Source organism: Oncorhynchus masou, chromosome 2, assembly GCF_036934945.1.
Source record: "Oncorhynchus masou masou isolate Uvic2021 chromosome 2, UVic_Omas_1.1, whole genome shotgun sequence".
Taxonomy (NCBI): domain Eukaryota; kingdom Metazoa; phylum Chordata; class Actinopteri; order Salmoniformes; family Salmonidae; genus Oncorhynchus; species Oncorhynchus masou.
The window spans coordinates 36,352,173-36,377,544 of record NC_088213.1 but is presented as its reverse complement, the minus strand read 5'-3'; positions in this window follow the sequence as shown (position 1 = coordinate 36,377,544).

The window sequence follows — 25,372 nt, the reverse complement described above, 5'->3', positions numbered from 1 at the left end:
AGCCTCATCGCTACAGTATGTTGGACCCAGAACCTAAAACCCATCCAACAGAACTCCTTCAGATGGATTGCATCAGTAGAGCAGTAGAGCCACAAAACAAAGGACTGAACAAATACACCTCAGAAACTGAACTATGTCGGTGTCACAGTATAACCAGCCACTGTCACAACAGGTATACATATATGTGTCAGGACAGTGTTGTGACCATATTATGACAGGTTATGACAAGTTATGTCAGCTGTTATGACATACTATGACATGGATATGACCATGTCATAACATGTTATGATGCTAGGTGTCAAGTAAAGTTTTACCCCAAAATCAACTGAGTACTGTATAATACCCAATGAAATGGGCTCAAAAGCAATCACTATATGCAATGAATTTCTACTAGGCACTGACTTCAGTTTCTTTCTGAATAGTTCATCTGCATGTAATCAATTGATAGTCATGAATACATTTACTGTACCGGTATAATTTATTTCTTGTTTGAAAGTTACTGATACCTTCTCTGACTGACGAGTCCAAAAAAATCCCACGCAGTGCATTTACAATTCAGGATAAGCAAGTAAGAGAGAAAAGCGAGGAGTCATTTGCAGAAGAGAGAGAAGAGGGAGAAATATGATTGCAACTGATGAAACCCCAGTACCTGCTTAAATGATCCAGTCATACAAGTTATATATTGCAGGAAATTGCTCAGAAATCAGGCATAACGTTTTCTTCAGCAGCTGGGCGACAGTTTCATGATGACATCATGAAAAAAACAGTACAACTGCAACAAAGAACAGACACACAGTCCCCATGGAAAGTCCTTGACTTTAAATAACATAGGAGATGGATGAGAAATAGATGACACTCAAACAACTATATGGTGGTCTGGTAATGTGTTCCAGTAACTTCCTGTATTAGGCCTGAATGAGAAAGAGTGGAACCTGGATGACCTAAATACACAGTCAATTTCACTAACAGAAAACCACTACTGAATTAATTTTCAATAGGCCCATGGGCATAGATGACTCCAGAATATAAATGCCCAGACCAGCTAAGTGCAGCAGCAGCTACAGTAAGTGCAGGTAGGCAACTCTAATTCTGACAAAGCACTGTAGAATTCTAAGAAGAAGCAGGCAGCAGTTCTTTCCTGGGAGCTCTGCTTTGGCAGACTGTCAGCATTTTCATGGCATTTACAGGTAAAGGCCAGGAGGGCAGAGCGTTTCTGACAGTTTAGTAAAACAAGCAAACAAGAGTTAAATGATGATGAAGACAGATGCTATGTACAATGCACTCCCCAAGTGGCCCTTATGTTCACCTTCAAGGATACGGCTTTCTCCATCTCTTACTTAAATGTTTTCCTGTACACCCCTCTCTATAGCACATCATTTATTTTACTGCCTCCTCTAACTTTAATGTGTCCTCCATTCCAGTTCTGTAGGCCATCATTGAGGTCTTCATCAAACATAAAGTGATCGACAGTGGGCCAAGGACAGGTAAGAGTCACTCAAACAGGGCTAGGACAGAGGAGGAGAGAAGGAGAGAGAACGAAGGGTGATGGTATAGCTGAGTATTCTGCAATAGCAGATGTTACAGTGAGATGAATGATTATTGTATGGATTAGCCTCGCCCTTCATTGATACACACAGAGACAAGTCTGGGCTCCAATGAGAATCTCCCTGAAATCTTTATTTTATTTTATTTATTTCACCTTTTTTTAACCAGGTAGGCAAGTTGAGAACAAGTTCTCATTTACAATTGCGACCTGGCCAAGATAAAGCAAAGCAGTTCGACACATGCAACAACACATAATACAATAGAAAAATAAGTCTATATAAAATGTGAGCAAATAAGGTGAGATAAGAGAGTTAAAGGCAAAAGAAAAAGGCCATGGTGGCGAAGTAAATACAATATAGCAAGTAAAACACTGGAATGGGAGATTTGCAGTGGAAGAATGTGCAAAGTAGAAATATAAATAATGTGGTGCAAAGGAGCAAAATAAATAAATAAATACAGTAGGGGAAGAGGTAGTTGTTTGGGCTAAATTATAGATGGGCTATGTACAGATGCAGTAATCTGTGAGCTGCTCTGTCAGCTGGTGCTTAAAGCTAGTGAGGGAGATAAGTGTTTCCAGTTTCAGAGATTTTTGTAGTTCGTTCCAGTCATTGGCAGCGGAGAACTGGAAAGAGAGGCGGCCAAAGGAGGAATTGGTTTTGGGGGTGACCAGAGAGATATACCTGCTGGAGTGCGTGCTACAGGTGGGTGCTGCTATGGTGACCAGCTAGCTGAGATAAGGGGGGACTTTACCTAGCAGGGTCTTGTAGATGACCTGGAGAAAGTGGGTTTGGCGACGAGTATGAAGTGAGGGCCAGCCAACGAGAGTGTACAGGTCGCAATGGTGGGTAGTATATGGGGCTTTGGTAAATAACCAATGATTGCAATAATTACTGCCAACCTGGGGGGCCACCAGTAGGGCCCCCTTCCATTCTATTCACCTCTTCTGCTCTTTTCCTATCTAATTAATGCAGTTCTTTATTGGTGTAATTTGGTGGTTTTAGCCATTCCTAATGGATTCAAGGAGTGAAGCAGGTCACCAGCCTGACAGTGGTTCCTGTGTGTTGTGTTGTCGCTGCTGTGCATCGCCAGCACATCAGAGCAGTGATCATTCTCAAATGAGAGCAATTAGTCAAATGTCAGGTTCCGGCTCGCACTCTCTGGGTGGCTTGCTGACAAAGTCGCTCAGAGGTACCCTGTATGTCTAAAGATGAATAGCTGTGGGATGTCATTAAGTCATCTTCAATAGAACAGGACGAAAAAACAAATAAATAATGTATTCTAAGTTTCTTTCATAATTAGCCACTGAGCACCTGTGACATTTGAACACTCAGAGGCATCGTCCTATCCTGAGTCTGCAGCCAGACAATACGGATACAGCCATATACCTGTCTAGTTCAGGGTAGTAGTGACATGCTAATAGTATCATAAAATACACTGTAAAATGCCCCTGATTTTAATACGATCAACATGGTCTCCACTCCCAGCACTGTACTATAGTGCTTTAGCCTGAATGTCACCTTAGGGAAAGGCATTCAGAGAGCAGCTGTAAGTTAGGGCGTATTGGCACCTTTTCAAAAGTGTGTTCTAGTGAATTGGTCAATCAATGCTCTCTTTTGCTTGTGTCCTCACTCAGTGCGGCGTCCCAGCATCAGTCTCAGCCTGAGCCTGATGCACCTATAAAACCTATCAAACACAGCAGTTAAATTGCTCTGTGGGTCTGGGTAGGCTTGGTGTTTGGCATCAAGCCCTCTGCCACCCTCAGTGTTAGGCCAGGGGGTTTAAGAGCATGTCAGGTGTAAATCTCCAGGCTGACTGATCTCCCATGTCTCCAGCGAGGATTTACCAGCTGCACAGAGAGAGGCAGTGAGAGGCCAACCTCACTAGATGCCAAGCAACACGGAGCAATTAGATCAATTATTGTTTTACGTGCAATAGACACTTAACAATCAAGCATTCAAACAAGACTTACAATCCTTCAAATTCTTCATAAGTACGTCTATAGTGGTTTTAAAACAGAGGCAAAGTGTTTTTGACACAGTGGAACATTCACTTTGGGTAATGGTTTACTGTGCCATTTAAAGCTTTATTCCTCTGTGAATGTGTCACAAAACTGTCACTGGCAGTTTGTGGGAAGAAAAGGGAATATTTAAGGCAGAGTCTACAACATATACAAATAAAGTATGGAAAAAGACCAAAGGCGAGCTGTCAGAGTGTGAGGCTGAAGAAACTGCAAGGTCAACAACAACACCACAAGAACAAAAACAGAGCTTGCACTAAAATTCTCCTAAAGTGCTTCACTGTAAGGATAAAGACTATAGACTAACATCAAATCACAAAACGAATGAAAGACTGGCAGCACTTTTAGGCAGAGTAAAATTTTATTAGCCTTTTGGCAAGAAGTTCTGAGTTTGAGCGATGACAAATACCCAATTTAAATCAACTGGCACAAGTGCTGTCCAGACCTTGTCCTTTTTTGTGTCTCCCCAGCTAGCACGTTTGGCTCCTTGGAGGTTGAGGGAATGTATGTTTTCTGTTTCCCACTGGTTCTGGGAACGAGGCCATATGCTTCCTGACCGGTACAACTTCAAGTTTTTTAAACATTCTGAGAACGGGAGTGAAAATTTCACCTTTTCTGGGAATGTAGAGTTTTTGGTTGCAGGGAGGTTTTGAGAACATTTTACTATGGTTCCCTGAAAGTTTTAACAACATTCTGAGAATGGAAATTCTATATTTGAAGGTAATTAAATAACATTCTGAGAACATGTTTCAATAAGACTGCTAGCTTAGGTTAACTGTTTTGCACTCCAAGCACAGATAGGACACATGGAAATGAGTTTGAATAGGCATTAATCATGCAAGCAGATTTGTTTTTATCCTCTCTGGGATAAGATATGTTTTTAAAGCATCAGTGAGATTTGAACCTGTGATTTTCTAGTCCCTAATCATGTAATTAGTCCACTGCGCCACAAGGAATATGCTGGCATTGCAGATTTTTTTTAACTTATACAAAGCTGTTAATTTTTGTCCATTCAAACAGACCCGATTTCAATGAAGACAAGCACTCATTAAGATCAAGATAGAGGATAGAGAGTTTTGTTGTTGCTAAGAATGTAATCTATAGTTACATTTTTTAAATACCATTCTTTGAACTATCTTTGAATGTTACTTTTTCTTGTGGTTTTTATGTAAAGTTTTCTTAATGTTTTGAGAATATAACTTTAAATAGATCAGATGCCCACTCCTTCATGAAACCTGAAGAAAACATTATGCTGAAGTACTAAAATTCCCACAGAAGAACATTGTTTCTTAACGTTCTCTGAACGCTCTGAGAACATGACTTTAACGCTCCTGTTGTGTTCGTTTCATGTTAATTAATATTGTGTTCCCGGGCCAAAATGACCACCCCATTATAGTTGATTATAAATCCATAATAATACATATATTATCACCTAATGTTGTGTTAGATATTTTTATCAACTTACGTTCTTGTGAACATTACAAGTTTTGAACTTCTATTCGCTATTTATGGCTTGTAGGCCTCATTGACCTGAGCTCATACAACTCGTTTTTGTCATGTTCGTCATAACGAGGACACCAAGGCGCAGCGTGATACGAATACATTCTTCTTTTATTACACGAAGAACACTAAACAAACTAACAACAACAACAACAACACGACCATGACGCTATACAACACGAGTGCTGACAGGCAACTACACATAGACAATAACCCACAAAACCAAAATGTAAAATTGCAACCTAAATAGGATCCCCAATCAGAGACAACGATAAACAGCTGCCTCTGATTGGGAACCAACCTAGACATACCAAAACCCCATAGATATACAAAAACCTTAGACAAGACAAAACACACATACCAACCTCGTCACACCCTGACCTAACCTAAATAATAAAGAAAACAAAGATAACTAAGGTCAGGGGGTGACAGTTTTTGAGTAAAAAAGCATAATGTATGGATTATTTTGACTACAACAAATATTCAGATGAAACATATTGTGCTATTTATCACAGACTACTGGTGTCAAAGTTTAACAAGAACATTTGTTTTGAAACCATTTCATTTTTTTTTAAGTGGCACAAAATAACATCTGTTGTGTTCCCGGTCAAAACTGACCGGTATGATTTTATTAGTAAAGAAAAAGGACATGCCCAAAACAACATATGAAAACTTTACCATATTATAAAATAATGTCTGAACACATTAAATAACAAGAGTAACAATAACAGTATTACCAACAATAACAAAAACATGAAAACGTTCACAATCTGGCAATCAATGGTGGTTACATTTTTTGGGTTCTCATGCACATGTTGTACAATACGTGGTGGTTGTTGCATGTGCACTACATTTATGGCACATGATGCTCGTTTTGACATCCCTTGGTGCACACAGATTGCACCTCTTCCTTTTGCCTCTTCTGTCTCTGGCGGCCGTAGATCTTGCTTCTGGCCCTTGTATATCTCTCACCAATCCAGCAGAGGATGGTGTTGGAGGAAGGTGTTTGTGCCTTTGAATGAGGTGTGGCACCATGGCTTTCCCCAACTCTTCTAGGAATAGTCTCCTCTTGAAGAATTTCCCCTGCTTCCAGCCTGAAATCACCTCCATCCACACCACAAATGCCTTGTAGGCCGACACATCTAGGATATTGAAGAACACCATGTGCCAACGTGCCGTCATCCTCTTACAAGAGTGTGTGCCAGTAACCTGCAAAAGTGCAACAATCAGTAAATGAAATAATGAGTGCATACAAGTGATACTTCATGGCTTGCATAGTAATGTGAAAAATTGCATCAAAGCATTGTTTTAATTTATCACATCTGAAACATATTTGCATATTCAAATGAATAGAATTGCCTCCATATTGTTCACAAATTCAATAAGCATTTCACCAAATAACAACAGGTCTTATTTTTATGATGCAGATAAAACAATCTGGTAATAGAAGAAAAAGTACACATACCTCATCAAGGTTGTCAACTCCCCCTTTGTTCCTGTTGTAATCCAGTTGAGCTTTGGGCTTCCTATCCCCCCTGATACTCACAGAAGCATCGCTGTGCAGAGTTGTCATCAGGAGCACATTCTTCTTTTTCTTCGGGCAGTAGGACACACAATCTGTGTATCGGTGAAGGCAGATTTAGAGGAAAAACGATCCCTGTCCTTGGTAGTGAGTAAAGCAGTGGGTAACTCAGGCTTGTACCTTCTGACAGTCCCCAACATGGTCATTTTTTTTGGAGCAGCTCCTGACCAAGAGCAGAAATTGCAGAAATTATCACATGACCTGCAGTCATTTCCAGGACCACCCGCTTCCCCTGGCTCCTTTCGGGAACACCGTCGGCAGGTTCCAGGCATAACTTGTCCTGGCATAACATGCAGCCCATATCTTCATTCCATATTTAGACAGTTTGCTTGGCATGTACTGTTTGAATGGGCAGTGTCCCCTAAAAGCGATCAGACGCTCATCCACTGCGATATCTGGACTTGGGTTATAGATGAGTGGCAGGCGCTCCACCCACTTGTGCGAAACCTCCCTGATCGCTGCCAGCTTGTCTTGTTGACACAGGCCTGGTCTTGTATCACGGTTGTTGAAGCGAATCATTCGTGACAACACATGAAATGTCTGGAGTGACATAGTGGCATGAAAAATTTCCCTACCAGACTCTGCATCCCATAAACTGGTGGTTGATTTGTTTCTGGATCTGTACACACCAGCCAAAATCAAGAGACCCTGCATGCTTGGACGTCTGTCTGGTCTACCTCTTTCCAGTTGTCTTTGTAATCGCGTCTCCCCTCCAAGTTCGTCATGTTTATCACTATAGTTTCGATTGACTCTGTCAGGAACAGTTTGAAGCAGGATTTCATGTGATCGCCCCCGGATATGGCGTATCTCGTTGGCCCTGGGGTCATCGTGATAACATTTTCAGCCGACAGCCGACCTCTCCTCTTAGGTGGGGATGAAGACCAGGACATATGCCCATTCTTTGGCAGGAATGTAACAACAACCTCGGCAGGGCCCTCTTCCTCATTACTGGATTGTTCCACATCAGTTGTCTCTTGGTCTGAATCATATTCTGTGTTGTCTTCAACTTCTGACACTTCCTCCTCTAATGCATCTTCCCTGTCAGTTTCCTGGCCTCTCTCCTCCTCACCAGTGTCATGATCAAAGATATGATCAAGAGCCTCACATACAGTACATCGTTTGGTCATTGTGCTGCCACAGAATGAATTGTGAGCAAGGCCTCAAAAATTCTTTCTATACCAGAGCTGTGAGAAAAGTTCTATATATTATCGAAACAGTGTTGCGATTGTCTGTGAGAATGCCAACAGGTGTGGTTCCCGTGTTGGAAACATTCTATTGGGGAAAGGTTCCCGTGGGGGTTGCCATGGAAGCCAAGAAGGGGAGTGAGGTGTGTGTGTGTGTGTGTGTGTGTGTGTGTGTGTGTGTGTGTGTGTGTGTGTGTGTGTGTGTGTGTGTGTGTGTGTGTGTGTGTGTGTGTGTGTGTGTGTGTGTGTACACCACAGGTGTGCCAAATGTTTTTTGTGTGTTCAAAGTCATGGAACCTTATGACAATCATATTAAATGAACTACATTTTTCAAAGAGAGAGCTTGTAAATCGGTCCATTTCGACCGGAACACAACAGGATAGAACCATGAGGAAACCTGTAGAAAACGTTATGCTGAAGTACTGAAATACCCACCAAGAAAAATATGGTTCTTAGAATGTTATGCGCTAGCTGGGTCTAATTCATAAGGTTCTCGCCATGATGTTCTGACCTGGGTTTAATGCCAAATAAAATACTCATATACTCTACAATATATCTTAGCCTAGCTGTCCAGTGTTCATTTTTACATGCTGTAAAATGCTCTTCTAAGTAGTCACTGTTCATTTCAGGCCTGTCTCTTTGAAGCAGTTCTGTGTATCATGTTCGCTTTTCTCTCCTATCAAAATGTATGGATTATGATTATAGGGAACAGGAACAGGAACTGGATAGTAATATACCCTACATCCTTCGCTTCCACTTTCATTTTCTGCTTCCTCTACCTTTTTAGTGTCAGAGGCTCATGTACTTATTGCCCTCATTCATCCCCTCACCCTGACTGGACTGGTGAATTGAGAGTGGAGATCCATTCTCAGACCATTACCAGCTATTTCCCCAAGGTCCGGTCTGAGGAGTCCCATCACACAGTGTTTTTAGAGAAAGGTACTTGGCAGGCTAGAAGAATACATTTCTGCTTAATTAAATCCCATTCCTTACTTTAGGTATTAAAAGCCAATGGTCTGTTTAACAACTTTCTGTGACACTAAACGGGCAATTAGTCACAGCCTAATAATTTTTCATACATTTTATGGACATGTCCAGGGCGGGGGGTGCTCCCTGGAGGGGCATCTCACTACTGACCATCTGACTTTAGTCCCACCACACCGCAAGATTAAGTCATTTCCTCTATGCTTCTTGGCCCCACTCCTCAGCAACTTTATCATTAATTGTGTGATGCTCCATGATCAGATACCCACTCCATGATAGCCCTCTCCTCTCAGCCTCCCAGCCTGGGCTAGCTGCCTGAATTTGATACCATGGTGGGGAGACAAATGTGCTGCCTATTTCAGAGATGGGGACGTGGCGGGAACCATCCGCCTATTCTCCTTTCCAACGCTTTTGAAAAAGGCAAGAGGAGATCGACGGAGGCCCGGGCGTAATCAGCTGTGGCACATTGATAATCACTCTGTGCCAGCTGTTCCAGCTAGGCAGACATTCCATTCATGGAGAGTAGTGTTATGCAGCGAGCTTTTCTGACATTCATTCAAATGGCAGGGAAATTAAGACCACTTAAATGGAGAGGGCCGCCCACTGCCCAGGTGTAAATATGATTTTGATAACGCTGTCTGTTCTCTGAACAAGCACAGCTGTTCATCGACACCGCCAGCATTGTGACTCCACACAGGGCCAGGGTCAGATTGTTCCTCAGAGAACAACGGTCACAACATTCATAAAAGAATGAGCCTTATCTCTCTCTCTTATAATATGTTTTAACACCCACAGAACCACAGGCTATAAATGAAATCAACTAAACACAATTGCATGTCTTTGTAGCCCGTTTCCAAAATCCATCTGAAAATGTAAATCTGCTAAGCATTATATATTCGAAGCCTCCATGCAAAACATCATTAATGCCCTTTTATCATAAAGTGTTTTTTTTCTCCTCTTTCTCTCCTTTTTTTTTATCTGATACTCCCAACGTTTGCCAAATGGAGTTTCAGATAAGACATATTTTTCGTCCTTCTCAAAGCCATTATCAGTTTGGAAGGGTTTGTGTGACTCACAGCACATCCATTTCCAGCCTCCAGCCAATCTGGAGTGGTGTCATCAGTGGAAGGTGATGTAATAGCTGGGGCGGACGCCCCATTTCATCTGTAACCAGCACTTCGTTTCCAAGGGTCAACAAACACAGGTCTCTATGTCAAATTTTCATGAGCTATTCACTGTCCATTAACAAACGGCCCAAAATCATCTAAATCAGCCCATGTCATTATGCTAACTATTGCAAAATCAACATATCAATCAGCTTTGAACAAGCAGGAAAGCACCAGGCTCTGGCCTGGACTATTAACCCCTCAAATGCTGAGGTCACCTCTGAGTGGAATGTTCAGCTAAGATATCATATGTCAGCCCCAGCGGTCCCCAAAGCGCCTGTCACTGTGGGGAACTTCATTTAGCCATGACATCATGAGTGAGAGAGGCAGCCGCAGTGGAAGAGATCATTTCTTACAGTGGGTCATCTATTGCACTATTTATCTCTGGTAACATCAGTTAGCGAGCATTTCAGTCTGTTTTTATCCCTCCATGTAGTACATGTACAGTATGTTAGTAGAGAATGGACAGTCATGTCAGGTGATATAAAGCTACACAAAAGGAGCGAGAAGGCAATATACTGTGACAGCTGACACCAATGTATGACACACGTACAGTGCCTCCAGAAAGTATTCAAACCCCTTGACTTATCCAGCAATTTGTTGTAATTCAAAATGAATGAAATAGATGTTTTTCTCACTGTTGTGGAAATCTTAGCGAAAGAGTAGGCAAAGACTATGAGTATAATACTAAACCTTTAATCAAGTAATTGCTAGGGAGGTCTGTCTCTGGGAGTAGCCAGGGAAGAACTCAGCAAACAGATAGTGGTTCCACAACCGTTTTTTTAAAGCAAGCAACAGTTACAGAAAACAATGGCCTTGTGCTTAGGGTGCAGACAGATATCAGATATAGGAGTCTATGAGATGCAGTTCATGCAAGGACAGAATACAACATACAAGAGTTCCAATTTAGCTTACCCCCCAAATTCTGCCACCACAATTCCCCCTTTGATACTATGGGAACCAATCACCATACATGATATATCTGAGCTGTTGAAAATTGACATTTTTACACAAAAAGGGGTAATTGAAATGGAACTCCTGAAGGATAACTTAATACTAATAATCTGGGAAAGAAGGAGGGGCGTTGGGGTGGGGCATCTCGTCTCCCATAGGGCAATCTGCATCCCCAATGAAGGGGGAGGCAGTGGTGAGATCAGGCAGGTTATTTAAGTTCGCCACTGTCATGACCGTCTGGTGGGAAGGAGATATCGCTGTTTTGACACAATCTCCTCACCAAGGCCGCCAGGCATGAGAACAGACAGGAGGACAGCAAAAGGAATCCAACCAGCACCAGGAGACACTGCAACGCGAGAGTTCCAAAGATCCCCGTGCTAGTTTTTATCCATGCTAAAAGGTCCCAGCCTCATTCTTGATCTCTCTTTGCAACAGCAACTTCCTTTCTGATAGTAGCAACTGCCTCAGTCACCGTAGTGGAGGGGTCACGGATGTAAGTACAGCATTCTTGACCCACCATCGCACAAGTCCCTGCTTTAGATGCTAAGAGAATATCTAGAGCCATTCTGTTTTGTAATGCACAGCTACTAATACAGCAGTCAGCTCCTCTATATCTTTAGCAGTAGCATTACCCATCCTTTCTACTTCTCTAGCCAATTCTCGAATGGAGTCAAGTACAGTTGCCATGCCATAATCGGGAATTGATGCAGAGAATAAAAAAATAAAATAATGTTTTACAGGGCCAGCTACAATGGTCCTCCTGTACAAGTGGGAGAAAGGATGATTTGGGTGTTCTGTGGTAGCACGTACAGCAGGAACAACATAGGCAGCATAGCATCATCCTGGCCAGGTTGTAGGCAAATAATAATAAGCTTTCCCCTCACACACATAGTTCCATTTACAGAAGAAGTAGGTTTAGCATTGGTATTCTTGAACTTATAATATTTTCCCAATGACATGATCGGGTGGAATGTTACATGTTTCAACAGCAGGGGTATAGGGCAAGATTAATGTAGACGGAAAGATTATACTTATGAAGCGGTTCCATTTGCTATATAACACAAATAACCTGGGGGTGAATAGGCCATGAAGATGGATTGTTTAGGCAGAGAGGTGTGATTAGTCAAATCAAATCTTGTCATATAAAACACCTCATCTTCTACCCAACCAAGCTCTTGGTCTGTAAATGTACCTGCTTTGGTCCATGTCAATATTTCATAAGCATTAAGGGGTATTGCGAGCAGTGATATAGTCTCGACACTATCTGATAACAACCCACAAACCCAACAATCTGATACATTTTGTAGTACAGAGACATTGCTAGCCTATTGTAAGAAAGTCTTTGACCCACGGAAACCCCCATAATGTTCATGTCCTCTTTTCCTTCTTTTCAGGTCAGCGGGGTCATCGGAGGTCAGGTCACTTTCGTCTGCTTCTGGGCTTCCCCATGTGGAAGCCGGGCCTTACTGGAGCAGGGAGGTCAGGGAGAGGTTACTAGCACGTTCACCTGTCTCTGGCTCGATGTTTTCTACCACCCAGAGGATACTCACAGTGGCTGCGGGCCCCAGGGTGATCAAAGTACCCCTACTTGGATGCAGGAGCAACATCTTCTTTCGGCTCTGCGACAGTGGTTCTTCCTTTAAAAGTCTTGAGCTTCTGCCGCAACAATTTGTGGTAGATGGTGGCAGATTGTGGTAATTGCGTCATTCTGGCAACAATGGCTGACACTTAAATAACGTGAATTCTGCGACACCCAGCAAGCTGTGCTGCAGTACGCCATAACTTTTAAAGGAAGATCCACTGTACCTGCTTACAATGGGAGGTGTGGATGCAGGTGTCTTTTCCTAAGCACTTTACCGCCGTTGGGGTAGTGAGGGCGATCTGATGTGGTCATTTCCACCTGGGTTTTAGGGGTTCTTTACCTCGGTTGTGCCTCCGGACCATTGCTCAATCTCTAGGCTGGAGATTGTGATGGCAACTGTTGTGCGGGGGAGTTTGGGCAGCAGAGACCTGTGAGTGAACAGCTCAGATATAGTTAGTTAGAGCTATACAGTACTTCATCATAGTGTCATCTAGCAAATGCAGGTCTGGGATAGCACATGGAGGGGATGCTGGGGTTCTCATAGGCCTTGCTAGATATCAGGCGCCGGAGTCTATGAAATGCAGTTCAAGCAAGAACAGAATACTTTGACGAGTTCCAACTTAGCTTACCTACAAATTCTGCCACCACATCACCCATCTACACACAATACCCCATAATGACAAAGTGAAATATGTTCTTAAACATTTTTGCTAATTTATTGAAAATAAAATATAGAATTATCTCATTTACATAAGTTTTCACATCCCTGAGTCAATATGTTAGAATCACCTTTGGCAGCAATTACAACTGTGACTCTTTCTGGGTAAGTCTCTGAGAGCTTTGCACACCTGGAGTGTACAATATTTGCACATCATTCTTTTTAAAATTCTTCAAGCTCTGTCAAGTTGGTTGTTGATTATTTCGAGACCATGATATTCAAGCCTTGCCATTGATTTTCAAGCCAATTTAATTCTGAACTGTAACTAGGTCACTCGGGAACATTCAATGTTGTCTTGGTAAGCAATTCCAGCAGTGGAGGCTGCTGAGGGGAGAACGGCTAATAATAATGGCCGGAACGGAGCAAATGAAATGATATCAAACACCTGGAAAACATGTATTTGATACCATTCCATCGATTCCTCTCCAGTCATTACCACAAGCCTATCCTCCCCAATTAAGGTGCCACCAACCTCCTGTGCATTCCAGTGTATATTTGGCCTTGTGTTTTAGGATATTGTCCTGCTGAAAGGGGTATTTGTCTCCCAATGTCTATTGGAAAGCTCCCTAGTTCTTGCCGATGATAAGAATACCCATAACATGATGCAGCCACCACCATGCTTGAAAATATGAAGAGTGGTACTTAGTGATGTTTTGTGTTGGATTTTGTGTATTCAAAACATAAAGTTCTTTCTTTTTTTTGCAGTTTTACTTTACTGCCTTTTTTTGGAATATGTTTTATTCTGTACAGGCTTTCTTCTTTTCACTCTGCCATTTAGGTTAGTATTGTGGATAAACTACTATATGTACCATGTCAGTTTTGTCGTATCACAGCCATTAACCTCTTGAAACTCCCCATCCCGGATCCGGGATTGTGACTAAGCCTCAGGCTCATTAGCATAACGCAACGTTAACGATTTCTGAAAATCGCAAATAAAATTAAAATAATGCGTTTGCTCTCAAGCTTAGCCTTTTCTTAACAACACTGTCATCTCAGATTTTCAAAATATGCTTTTGAACCATAGAAATTGACTAATTTGTGTAAGAGTATGCAAAGCTAGCATAGCATTTTGTGTAGCATGTAGCACGCAACATTTTCACAAAAGCCAGATAACCAAATAAATAAAATCATTTACCTTTGAAGAGCTTCTGATGTTTTCAATGAGGAGACTCCCAGCCACATACCAAATGCGCAGTGTTTCCTGAAAGCGTCTGTGTGTAGGAGAAATCGTTCCGTTTTCTACATTGCGCCTGGCTACCGAAACGAACCGAAAATGCAGTCACCTACAACGTGAAACTTTTTCCGGATTAACTACATAATATCGACGAAACATGGCAAACGTTGTTTGGAATCAATCCTCAAGGTGTTTTTTCACATATCTCTTCATTGACATGCAGTTCGTGGAAGCTTGCTTCTCTCTCTGTGCCCCATGGAAAAATACTGGCAGGTGACTTTTGCGCACCAATTTCGGCGCAGGACACCGGGCGGACACGTGGTAAATGTGGTCTCTTATGGTCAATCTTCCAACGATCTGCCTACAAATACGTCACAATGCTGCAGACACCTTGGGGAAACGACAGAAAGGGCAGACTCATTCCTCTTGCGTTCACAGCCATATAAGGAGATCATGAAAGACAGAGCCTCAAAAATCCTTGTCATTTCCTGGATGCCAAGTCATCTTGGTTTTGCCTGAAGCTCACGTTAAAGGGCACGCACAGAGAAGATATTTGTATTTCTGGACACGTCAGAGTGTTTTCTTTCGAACAGTAGCAATTATATGCATAGTCGAGCATCTTTTTGTGACAAAATATCTTGTTTAAAACGGGAACGTTTTTCTTCCAAAAATGAAATAGCGCCACCATAAGTGTAAGAGGTTAAACCCAATAACAGTTTTAAAGTCACCATTGACCTCATGGTGAAATCCCTGAGCGGTTCCTCTCTGGCAACTAAGTTAGAACAGACTATATACTGTATAAGCCTATATCTTTGGATGGTGTATCAATACACCCAGTCACTACAAAGTGCAATTAATAACTTCACCATGCTCAAAGGGATATTCAATCTCTGTTTCTTATATTTTGATCAATCTACCAATGGGTGCCCTTCTTTGTGAGGACTTGGAAAACCTCCCTTGTCTTTGTGGTTGAATATGTGTTTGAAATTCACTGCTCGACTGAGGAACCTTACAGAAATTGTATGTGTGGGGTACACAGATGAGGTAGTCATTACATTTTTTTTACTCCTGGCCTCCTGAGTGGTGCAGCCGTCTAAGGTACTGCATCATAGCGCTAAAGGCGTTACTACACAACCGGCCGTGGCTGGGATGGGTTAGAGGAGGGTTTGGCCGGTGGGGGTTTACTTGGCTCATCACGTTCTAGCGACTCCTTGTGGTGGGCCAGGTGCCTGCGGGCTGACTGCAGTTGCCAGTCCTCCAACACATTGGTGTGGCTGGTTTCCGGGTTAAGCTGGCAGGTGTTAAGGAGAGCGGTTAGGCGGGTCATGTTTCGGAGGATGCATGACTCCACCTTTGCCTCTCCCGAGCCTGTTGGGGAGTTGCAGCAATGAGACAAGATCAAAAATAACACTTTTTATAATTATTATAATAATTTTAAATAAAACAATTTTTACTCCTGAACTTATTTCGGTATGACATAACAGAGGGTTTGAATACTGATTGACTCAAGACATTTCAGCTTTTCATTTTTTTTATACATTTGTAAACATTTCTAAAAACAGAATTCCACTATCTCATTATGGGGTATTGTATGTAGGCCAGTGACACAAAATCTCAATTGAATCCATTTTAAATTCCGGCTGTAACACAACAAAATGTGGAAAAGGCAAGGGGTGTGAATACTTTCTGAAAGCACTGTATGTGTCCATCACTCTGACTGTATAATTTGGTTCTGCTCACACTGCCCTACCCTGTGCTCTGACCTCTTTCTCCCCTCTCTCTCCAGATGAAATCTCGCTTCTTGTGACGGCCGGCCGCCCAACAACCTGCCCGCTCGACCCTATCCCCTCCTCTCTTCTCCAGACCATTTCCGGGGACCTTCTCCCTTACCTCACCTCGCTCATCAACTCATCCCTGACCGCTGGCTACGTCCCTTCCGTCTTCAAGAGAGCGAGAGTTGCACCCCTTCTGAAAAAACCTACACTCGATCCCTCCGATGTCAACAACTACAGACCAGTATCCCTTCTTTCTTTTCTCTCCAAAACTCTTGAACGTGCCGTCCTTGGCCAGCTCTCCCGCTATCTCTCTCAGAATGACCTTCTTGATCCAAATCAGTCAGGTTTCAAGACTAGTCATTCAACTGAGACTGCTCTTCTCTGCATCACAGAGGCGCTCCGCACTGCTAAAGCTAACTCTCTCTCCTCTGCTCTCATCCTTCTAGACCTATCGGCTGCCTTCGATACTGTGAACCATCAGATCCTCCTCTCCACCCTCTCCGAGTTGGGCATCTCCGGCGCGGCCCACGCTTGGATTGCGTCCTACCTGACAGGTCGCTCCTACCAGGTGGCGTGGCGAGAATCTGTCTCCTCGCCACGCGCTCTCACCACTGGTGTCCCCCAGGGCTCTGTTCTAGGCCCTCTCCTATTCTCGCTATACACCAAGTCACTTGGCTCTGTCATAACCTCACATGGTCTCTCCTATCATTGCTATGCAGACGACACACAATTAATCTTCTCCTTTCCCCCTTCTGATGACCAGGTGGCGAATCGCATCTCTGCATGTCTGGCAGACATATCACACCTCAAGCTGAACCTCGGCAAGACGGAGCTGCTCTTCCTCCCGGGGAAGGACTGCCCGTTCCATGATCTCGCCATCACGGTTGACAACTCCATTGTGTCCTCCTCCCAGAGCGCTAAGAACCTTGGCGTGATCCTGGACAACACCCTGTCGTTCTCAACCAACATCATGGCGGTGGCCTGTTCCTGTAGGTTCATGCTCTACAACATCCGCAGAGTACGACCCTGCCTCACACAGGAAGCGGCGCAGGTCCTAATCCAGGCACTTGTCATCTCCCGTCTGGATTACTGCAACTCGCTGTTGGCTGGGCTCCCTGCCTGTGCCATTAAACCCCTACAACTCATCCAGAACGCCGCAGCCCGTCTGGTGTTCAACCTTCCCAAGTTCTCTCACGTCACCCCGCTCCTCCGCTCTCTCCACTGGCTTCCAGTTGAAGCTCGCATCCGCTACAAGACCATGGTGCTTGCCTACGGAGCTGCGAGGGGAACGGCACCGCAGTACCTCCAGGCTCTGATCAGGCCCTACACCCAAGCAAGGGCACTGCGTTCATCCACCTCTGGCCTGCTCGCCTCCCTACCATTGAGGAAGCACAGTTCCCGCTCAGCCCAGTCAAAACTGTTCGCTGCTCTGGCCCCCCAATGGTGGAACAAACTCCTCACGACGCCAGGACAGCGGAGTCAATCACCACCTTCCGGAGACACCTGAAACCCCACCTCTTCAAGGAATACCTAGGATAGGATAAGTAATCCTTCTCACCACCACCCCCCCCTTAATGATTTAGATGCACTATTGTAAAGTGGCTGTTCCACTGGATGTCAGAAGGTGAATTCACCAATTTGTAAGTCGCTCTGGATAAGAGCGTCTGCTAAATGACTTAAATGTAAATGTAAATAATTTACCCTTTAACATCCAGTACTATCTGTGGTTACCAAAACACAGAGCCCTGTTAGCCACCACTATTACCCTACGTGTGTGTTGCTACACCATTGCTTTGTGATGGAAGGTCACATTGAGGTCGAGGCTGTCAAAGCCACTCTCTCATCTCAAGATGGGGGAGAAAAGGAGAGGGTAGCAAGTGAGGACAAGAGGACAAGAGGAGAAGGAAGGAGCAATAATGATGAGGAGAAGGAGTAGTCATTGTTAGGCTGCCCTCTGATTGGGCCAGAGTTCAGTACGAGAGACATCACACACATCCTCGACACAGTAGTAACCCTAGAAGAGCATTGTAATGGTTTACATGAACAAGCTGCTCTAAACCCCTCAAATTACACTCTGTCATGGAGAAGAAATATAGAGGTGATAGATGGACCTCCAGTAGCACACATTACAGTTGCATTAGAAATAGCTCCCTTCCAAATTGATCCCCAGATTGTACACATCAAACACCAACCATTTACTTTATACATCCTGATACAATAACCCCCTTCAAATGGAAACCATTTAAAAAGTATTATACTCTAATACCAGCTCCAGCCCCTCTCTGGCAGGAAGAAAGCATAATATGCAAGTGTGAGTTTCACACCATTCAGCTCTCCCTCTCCCTCAGTGTGGCTGCCTTACAGCAATCCCACACCCGAGGTGCTGGCATAGTCCTGATGCTGAAGATTAGGAGTCATCATTGGCCAGCCTGTTAATGTGAACGTTATTTATCCACAGTATTTATAGCGCACATTCCATCATCTCTGTGACGCACAGAGCGGAGAGAGAGCCCCCACACTCTGAAAGGCTATGTGCGTGGCTTCCTCCAGCAGCCAGAAGTCATGCTCCCAGCATCATCACACGAGTGGGATTAGGAGTGAGTTTTAGTGGAATGATACATATTCTAATCACCAGCCTCTCCCTGCAACATGGAGCAGATCACTTTCTGGGGTCCTAAGCCTGCAATCAAGCGAATGCCACAATGGTACACCATTTTCCTGCCCATTCAACCGAACGGATAAAGAGAATGGTTAGACAATAATATTTAATGAAGTAACAAGGGCACATTCTGTGCACTGACTGTACTTGCTCTGAGATTCTGTAATTCTAATTTACACTTCTGGAAAGAGAATCTTTGTTTTTTTGGCTCCCAGATGAACTTGTTTGATCACAGCAGAGAATGAAGGCACGTTTTATTAATGGCTCTGAAACATTATCGTAGCCTCAGCCTGCCTGTTTGTTGCCCTACATGTTGTTTCTGCGTTGTTACTAATCCTCTTGCCTTAATTAACGGAACAAAAAATTCTTAATGGTTCCTTCTTATCTTTATTATCGTGTCTTAAATCCCTTTAGCAGCTGAGAAGCTTGCATAATCCCAAGGAAATGGCTTGTGATTGTACGTGTCATAGTTATTTTATTTTTCACTGGCAAAAATAAGCAAATAATTAAATATGCTGAGAGAATTAGATGTGTTGCATGTGTTTTTAGGGGTAAGAAAAGAACAATGGAATGACACAGTGAATAATATCTGCCTGTTATCCTCTGCCTGAGGTGGGTGGCATGATTCTGTGTGTTTATGAACACATCTGACAACTGTTGCAACAAATTACCTCCATAGAGTAATAACTGCACAGGGAGCAGCCATTACGGCCATATGTTGACATACAGCACTGTATGTATAGGTCATGCTCAGATCATCTCTTATTAGCTGTCAGACTCCATGGGTAATGAACATGGTTCCACTTGTGTGGAAAACCAATAGCAGCAGTAGAAAAGGCCTTGGTTAAGTCAGTGGAGATCATGACAATATTCAGTATGAATCCATTATCGGATGTAAACTGAAATAAATGTATTAATAATGAATGCATACATGAATGATTCAATAGAAAACCAGTCAGTTTACAGTAGTGCCAGTATTTCATATGCAGAACAACATTGCTTTGAGCAAAAAGACACAAAAAAAGAGACAAAAAAAATATTAAAATAGGCTAACAAAAGCAGTGCAAGGAAGTCATTGTCAAGGTCCCACAGAACCAGGTCATTGGCTACTTTGCTGAATGTGGACCAACTGCTTAAACCTTTGAGGATTTCTTTGTATTCATAAAGAAATCCATTTCCTTTCTTTGTGCTATGCAGTCTGCATTGACTGTATAGCTCTCAAAGAAAAGTACTATGTGGTTCATTTCCATGTATTTGTCATTCAGTGCATCTCTTGGGGTTGTGCAATATAGAAGTGATCTCTTTATGCTGTATACAGCAGCTGCACCATGACCCAACTCAACTCTCTGTTATAAGGCCATGACCCAGCAGTATATTGAACTGCATTCGATAAGGTTGTGTGTAAGCAATATGCGTGTAAGTGGTTGGGGTGGAGTGCTGGTGGGGGAATGACATAGCTTTGTACATGCATATGCTGTATATCACGGGCTTTACATCCCAATTGTAATTTCACACCAGCTCTATTCATCAGGCATGGTGATGCATCGTGGGATTTTCAGTATCAGCACAGTCTACAGAGCAGTAAATCAGATGAGAGAGAGGGAGAGACAGAGATGGGAGAGGGAGAGAGAGAGAGAGAGAGAGAGAGAGAGAGAGAGAGAGAGAGAGAGAGAGAGTGTGTACGGAGGGAGAGAGGGGTATGTGCACACCGCGCTGGCGCTGTCAGGAGCAGCAGCAGACGTTAAGTTGAGAGCGAGGAAGCGATTATAATTGATTAAACGCTGCCTTGTCATTTAATTCTTTAGCGCATACTAATGGTATTCATTTACAAAGAGTGCACTTCATAATAGAGTTGGAATGCTCTAAAAACGTCTCTGAGACAAAGGAAGCAGAGACTGAGGAGGAGGTGCTTCTGCTGCAGCTGATGTGTGTTTGTGCAACTGAGGCAGGACGGGATATGATATAAGAGCCTTTTTCCACATTATAACCCATCACTGTATAAATTATATTTGATTAGATCGCATGGCACAATGAGCTGTTAGCATGCAAAACCACATTCCATTTTCCCGTCTCCATATACTGGGTAAATATCATTGGGTCCTGAAGCTCCATCCATTCACACTGCTCTGTTGTGAATGCTGTATACTCGATTCAGAATAGCTCATCAGGAATAAACACAAACGTCAATCTCAGTGACATGAGGCTCTTCATTATAATAGTTTTCTGAGAAAGAGACTATTTCTGATTGGATTCGAATCCCCAAATGTAAAGCAAAATAAGATGAGGTATTTGACATACATTTGGCGTGACATGTAATTTTTATGCCGTTCCACATTTGTGTCTTTACTACCTGATTTAATGATGTTATACTGTAGGGGTACAGTTCTCCAATGTGCTCACATTTGACTCTATATCTCACTCTTTATAACTGAGTTATGGGTCGTAACTGAGTTACAAGGCTTTACAGTAAATATTGGGTTGAGTGTTAGAAACATGATAGCTAGCTTTGATTGTGTTTCCAGACATCTCGTGGCCCGTGTGTTGGTGGAGATGATTGTATTTCTATATCAGAGTTGTCAGTCCCCATGGAATAGACTGGGATGCTTAGAAGACTAGTAATCCACTTCGTCTTTCTTAAATGACTGGTGATACACTTTACCACAGACAATGGCTGACTACAGACATCTGACACTAAATCCCGACCTGCTTCTCTGAAAGCCCTGTATTCAGTTCCTTTGATTTCTACTCTGTCATCACTTTTCTCTTCTGGCTACTTTGATGGGTATAAAATATTCAAAAGACAGGTCCTTGCAAAAAACAGCATTGATCGTGTCTTACAAGATGATATATGACTGGGTTTGATGGTTTATTTATTACCAAACACAGGTCTGCACTAAGCCATTCTCCTTATTGGTACATCCAATCTGCCCTCCGAAATCCCACTGGACAACTGGCCATGTACACTACACAGCAAACACGATACATTAAAACAAGCAGGGGCGCAACTTTGGTATTTTGTTACGTTTTTTTTTTTTTTGTCGGATAAACACTCCAAATAGCCAACCACACCGCTCGGTGATGTCCGCATGGTCCTAAAACACACCGTTGCCTCGTTTATGCAAACACATTCCAATGAGAAAACTGTCCGTCCACGTCCCCGTCCCCATCCCCCCACCCCCAGTGAAAGTTGCACCCCTGAAAACAAGTACACTAAAATATTCAGGTCTTCTACTGAGGACTACATTATTCCCTTATTGCATTGTTGGCTTGCTTCATTTAACTTTTACTTACGCACAATTGAGTGGAATTAGATTGCTTTTAGCCAAAGCAACACTATCAATTATTCTGTGAGAGCCAGTGGCCAGCAAGTCGATACAACGTATTGTATTACATGCTGGCAATGATGAGGTGAACAGTCTGAGGGGATCCTATGGGCTGAAATGGATCCTATGGGCTGAAATGCTGCATACCTCCGAGACCTGGACTCAAGTGTGCCCCGTGCAGTATTATATGGGGAATGAAGGATTGATGAAATAACCACACTACTCCATGGAATGGAGCTGGAGGATAGAGCACAGATCACATGGATAAGCCACTTTAGAACTTCGATTTCAGTGCACGAGAGCGAGCATTCTGTTTTATCAGTTCTTTCATTCTACTGATTCTATCCTACTCTTGCTACAACCCTCATATTTCTTCTCGTGATATGTCTGAAGCACCACGATTGCATCCTCCCGATCCAACCCCAGTGCTTAATTAAAATCTTAATTATTCAATTGACCCTGCAGCTGGTGATCAGTGAATAACCAAGCAGCGCATCTTTCTCCCATTTAAAATGAAGTATGAAGAGGAGGTTTTATTAAAAGCTGTGATGGTAAATTATACAACCGATGTCAACCCAAATCTGCATTAGTTAGACTACTGCAGTATGCTAATTAGAACAAGTGCAAAGTACACATCTTATTAGACAAACACAAGATGCGTGTGCAGATGTATAGCACAGACAGCACAGTGTGAGAGGAGAACGTTGAGAAAGGTAATGTTGCTAAGTAAATACACATGCTTAGGAGAAGTAATGAAATGACGGACACGAGGACTATTGCTGGCCCTGCTCCAATGAAAGCAGAGTAAAATGAGCCCATGCATGCTGTCCCACATGCTTCACCCTCTGGTGGAGACAAATGGATGGCGAGAGGGAGAGCAACACTAACAGCTCATGGCAGTGCTCAAACCACGCCACACCAGGGAGTGACGGGTTAGCACAAATTCTATTTAGAGTTTTTAGACCGAATCACACCAACCACCCAACCCTTCCCAATCTCTGTTCCCCATTTCCAGTTATTGGGTGATATGAGTGGTAATTCAGAATATGAATATATCAATTTATCTTTTTAATCAAACCTTATTTTAAATGAAATTGGATCGAAAAATCAGATTATAGGAGCAATGGGTCCTTTCTGCCCTAATAAAGGGACTCGAGTTTGCTCAGCTCCGTCAATTTCACAGTATAAAATATGACTCATTTAAGCTTCCTGTGCTTGATTCATGTGGGAGGCTGAGATACAAGGTGGACAGGTGCTATCTGGGGTGAGATTGACTTCTAGCACATAGACATAAATAAATAATCCACACATGAATCCCACACCCACCCACATTTACTGGACATTCTGTCCTATTCACGTCAGATCACCTGGACGAGCAGAGGTTGAAACCTACTGTTCCTACAGTTTCCAAGTGACATCAGTATTTGTGAAGTGACAGTCACATGATGAAGCCCAGATGTTTCATATACAGTAGAATACATTTCAACACAACACAGCCTGGGAGGACAACAACCTCATCTCCTGACAACAGGCTACTCATTATCCCAATCTGATTGGCCAACGTTCTGACACCAAGGTCCAATAAGCCTATTCTCGCCGATCCATCTGTAGTAATTGCTGCAAGCGGCAGTGAGAGAGAGGAAATTGGCAGAATTACTCATATTGTCTAAAGAAATCAAACAGACAGTGTTGCAGAGTTGAAGCGCTGTCATTTCTTGATTTTCTGAACCCTTCCTCCGACTCATCAAGGGATTGCCTCTAACTTTGATGGGTCTTCAATGAAACACTTGTAATTGTTTTGTTCGCGGGACATAGCTATGTGATCGTCTGTAAATCTTCAAAAGGGTTACATTCCGGTCATGAGACCGAACAGCAGTATAAAGAAATACATTTCACTGAGGTCAAAAGCTGAAAATAAGTGTCTGTTGCCTTTGGGGAAATGTAGGACACAATTACTTGAAAAGGCACACGCTGCCTTCTGACCAGGACATCTCTCTGTGATTTGTTGGACATGCTGTTTTCACACTTTCCCCTCACATATCCCCTTTCCCCTCTCCTTTACTTGGGACTTTGATGTTTGGCAGATGATGTTTGGCAGATGTTTGGCATTGATGTTTGGCAGATAAGCACAGTTGCTCAACTTCACAAGGCTGCCCATCCATGTCCCCTACCTTGAACGTCAGTCATGATGTCGCCTAGCTGCACCTCACTGAGTGACAACAGATGGAAACGAATCGAAATGGTGGGAAATAAAGGAAATGTATTAAAGTATTGTGGGCAGACAGGACTGGGACTGAGCCAGACCATACAGTATGTTCTGGTGGGAGGGATACGTAACATATGTGATGCTACTTCAGGGTGTTCCAGAAGGGTGCTTGTGTCATGACTCACGTTGCCCAATATCATGCAAACAGCCTGGAATCATCCCAGAGCCTTGACAGTGTGTGTCTGACTGGAGACCCGACTGCCACCATCACCTCTCTGGCACAATGACAGACTCAAAGCTCATTTCTGTTAGCAAAAATTCAATTTCACAAAGACACCTTGCAAATGAATTTGTCTGTATTCTAGCATGTACCTTCATCATCTGGCTTGCATGCAATGAGAAATGTATTCATATCTAATGGAGGAAATTCAGCTAACAGGAAAACAACAAAAGGGCTTGCACTCTTGATCTTTCTTAACTCCAGTAGAATCCAAGAGCTACTCCCTTACTCTACTTACTAGTTTAACACAAAGGCAGGCACAGAGCTGGTTCATCTGAACACATCCCTCAAGTGTTCTGTCGTTTTGTCTTGAGACTGAAGGCTTTTTGGCCATGGAGTGAGGAAAGCCTCGGTTGACTCCTGAATCTATATTATAGGCTCCTGGTTCTGTGAAGAAGGGTAGATTGGAGAGAGAGATCGGTAGTACTCATTATAATAATTGATTGGAGATATATTTAGCTCTTTTCCAAGATTATCAAAGTGCTTTACAGTACATTGTAGAAGGGAAACTCACCTTTCACATGTACAAGGTATGCGGGAACAAATCAAATCATATTGTATTTGTCACATGCACCAAACACAACAGGTGTAGTAGACCTTACCGTGAAATGCTTACTTACAAGCCCTTAACCAACAATGCAGTTCAAGAAATAGAGTTAAGAAAATATTTACTAAATAAACTAAAGTAATAAATAAAATAAAAAGTAACACAATAAAATAACA